Source organism: Agelaius phoeniceus, chromosome Z (assembly GCF_051311805.1).
Source record: "Agelaius phoeniceus isolate bAgePho1 chromosome Z, bAgePho1.hap1, whole genome shotgun sequence".
Taxonomy (NCBI): Eukaryota; Metazoa; Chordata; class Aves; order Passeriformes; family Icteridae; genus Agelaius; species Agelaius phoeniceus.
Genome location: NC_135303.1, coordinates 68,787,199 through 68,790,504, shown reverse-complemented (window position 1 = coordinate 68,790,504; position 3,306 = coordinate 68,787,199).

Below are 3,306 nucleotides of genomic sequence, written 5' to 3'. Positions count from 1 at the left end.
CTTACTCCACACACTTGGGAACTTGTTAGGCAAGCTAGAGACAGGCTGAGCCTAGATATGACAGATCTGCTTCAGTGGTGAGCCACTTTAGCTGGTGGAAATGAAAGAAGAGGCTTTATTGCCAGGTACAGGCAGTGGAAGGAGGAAGAAGCTGGCTGAGATGAGAGAGTTGTGACATGCAAGAAAGCAGCTGTGTGAGCAGACAAGGAGCCCGGGAAGGAAGATCAAGATGGGCCATTTGTAAATGCTGTAGCAGTGGCAGGACCAAGACAATGTGACTGAAGTTTGCCCAGGTAGTTAGCATCAGCCTGGTAACCAGTGAGGTGTGGGTGAATCCGTTTGGGTTTATGTGAGTCAAAACAAGATGAGCCAGAACAGGGATGGAGTGATGCTGGGAAAATAGATGGCAGGGGGAAAAGAGTGATTATAGTCTTGCTTGACAGAGAGATATTTTGGTTAGACAGTATGATTGGGTGAAAACTCTTTGTAGCTTTTCACAGGAAATCTGCATTTTGGTAGAGAGCAAGGAAAACTTGGAATTGAATTGATAACCAAAGAGTGTATATGTTGGGTGTAGGAAGGAGCTTGTCAGGGGGTAGAAGGTTTTGAGGTTTCCAGAACTGTAAGCTCCAGAGTGTTAGTGACTCTTTGCTATCTCAACTGCTTTATGTCCTGACCTCCATTGACCGCAAGGGCTTCAGTTGTATAACACTCGTTTACTGCTGTGAAGGGTCTCATGATAAGGAGATTGGGAAGTAACAAAATAATAATAAATTCCTATGTTCTATGATGAGGGAAATATTCCAGTAAAGAATTTTTAAAAAGTCGGAGGACAACAAAAGATAATGAGCTGTGCTTGTTTAAAAACACAAGCTGAAGGTTAATTCTTGCCAAGAGTGACAGAGCATCAAAGGCAGAATCAGACTATTTTATGAAGTCAGACAGCAGTGACATAAAGAGATTTAGTTATGTTTATATGTCAGTGTTCCAATACCTGATTCTGGTTCCAATGTTTTTTCAACATAGAGCTTAAATAATTAATAAAAACACTTATGTGGAGCACATTTCTGGATTAAGTATTTTGTCAGGCTAAACTTTCTTCGGTTCTCTGATACTAGTAAATTATTGGACCACTGATGTGATATACATTCTCTTTTCCTGTTACATAAATAGTTTTTTATTTTATGTAAATACTTCTTATACCAAACTTAAAATGTCAAAAATTTCACTTAGAAAAAAGTCAGTCGTAACAGTTAACAAGCTTGTTCACTAGCATCTACCTAAAAATTATTCTGACACGAAGATTGTCATCAGCTTTTCCCCTCCATCCAGCACTTGAATTTCTCATAGTCTTGAGCTTAAGGACTTGACCTCCATAATGACAGAAGGGTTTGAAAGAATATCATTCTTCAGTTCTTAAGATTCTGACTCAGCCTGGTATGAGTTTTCAGTGCATTAAGTGGCTGTTGATTCCTGCCATGGGACTGCAGTCATAAAACTGTAATCTTGAGCCATATGCTGTAATTTAAGATAAGACTTTTTTTTTTTAAACTATAATTTTTAAACTTTTAAAATAGTAACTGTTGAGGTACAAGTAATGCATATTTTAAGTCCACAATGTAAGTGACAGTATTTGGCAAAAACAGAGCCATATTGGTTTTTACCATACAGAAAGGTACTGAGAGAGCTTTTTATGTTAAGACTGGACATAGCTGTATGACAGTAGTTTTTGGATGTTAGTGCTAGTAGAGAAAGTAGTTTTGACTGGTATGGAAAGCAGTGCTAGAGCTATGAAAAAATGCAGTGCATTCACAGCTAGAGTATGACAGAGAACCCAGAGCTACCAGAAAGTCACTGCTTTTGACATTATTTCTAGGGTTACAGTCAGTAACACTCACGAAGGCATTGACAAGAAGGTTACCATTTGGGATGGTGAGCAGAGAAATATAACTGCTCATGATTTATTTATTGGGAATTAGTTGAGGCTATTTTGATGGAAGCCACTACTTACAGCAATAATGTGGTGAAATATAAATGAAATTACTAACTTTGCATTCCTCTCTTTTTTTAATTTAGCAAACATGTTTATAAATGTCAAAGACAGCTGGTATGAATTGTTTGCTTAAGAAGACAGTCTCTAGAAACAAGGGCACAAATGCAGCAAGTAAGACTAAATGCTGGTCACTTCTAGATTAAAATTCTACAGCATGGAAGAGAAGTTAATATGTTGTGTGCAATGTAAGATGGGTCAATAAAACCACAGCTGTTGCAATTAGACATGTGAAATACTGGATGTGCTAAGACAGTGCTTCAACTCAAAACATTGTGTGATCTACTTCAAATGTTTTCAGATGTTTGAACACTTAAGGAGAGAGAATCCAGACTGTCCTAAACTGTCTTGGTGAAAATGTAACCATCATAAAAATATCTAGTGTTCATAATTCACAGCATGCTTTGAAGCTTTGTAGAAGATCCTTGAATCAGTGAGGCTGATGCTACTCGCTTTGTTTCAGTGACAGCTGACCTTTTGTTAGTATACTCTGAAGCAGGACCTGCTGAAGAGTGCATGGAGGAAATGCATGGTAAATTTCACTTTATAATCGCTATTTGCTTGCTGTGACAGTATGGTACAAATGAGATGATGATGCAGAAGCCAAGAGTCGTCCAGATCATTTTGGTTTATTTAACCAAAACAGTCAGGTAGACTCAAAAGATCTACACTTAGAAATACAAGTATATAGAACATTTATTTTATTAAAATTGTCCACTTTTAGGCTTAGAAATGACAAAAGCATTGCTGCCAACATTCAGTAAGCTTTGGAACCAAACTTAATTAATCCTGAAATAGTTATTCTGTATTCTTCAGCAGATAGCTACAAAAGAACCACAGGAAAGAGTATGTTGCTGGCTATACGATAAGGGAGGATAAATGGGCGACTGACTCCCTCCTCACAAAACAGCAGCAGCCTGGGTCTGTGGCATTTGTACGCTCAGGCAGTGCATCCTTGTGACCTGTGATCATCCCTTCTCAGGAGCAACAGAGAAATACACAATAGGAAGACCAAATTGACTGCTCTCTTCAGAGCCTGGGCATGCCAGGAGTGTCCATGACTTGGCTGACAGTCACCATTTTCTCTTAATAAATCATCTTTCCAAACCTCTCTGCTCCATCCGTCTAAAAGATGCGTCAATGCAACAGTATTTCTGTAGTAAATGTCAGTATTTCTGTTAGTAAATCATAGAATCACAGAATCAGAATAGTTTGGGTTGGAAGGGACCTTTAAAGGTCATCTATTCTAGCCTCCC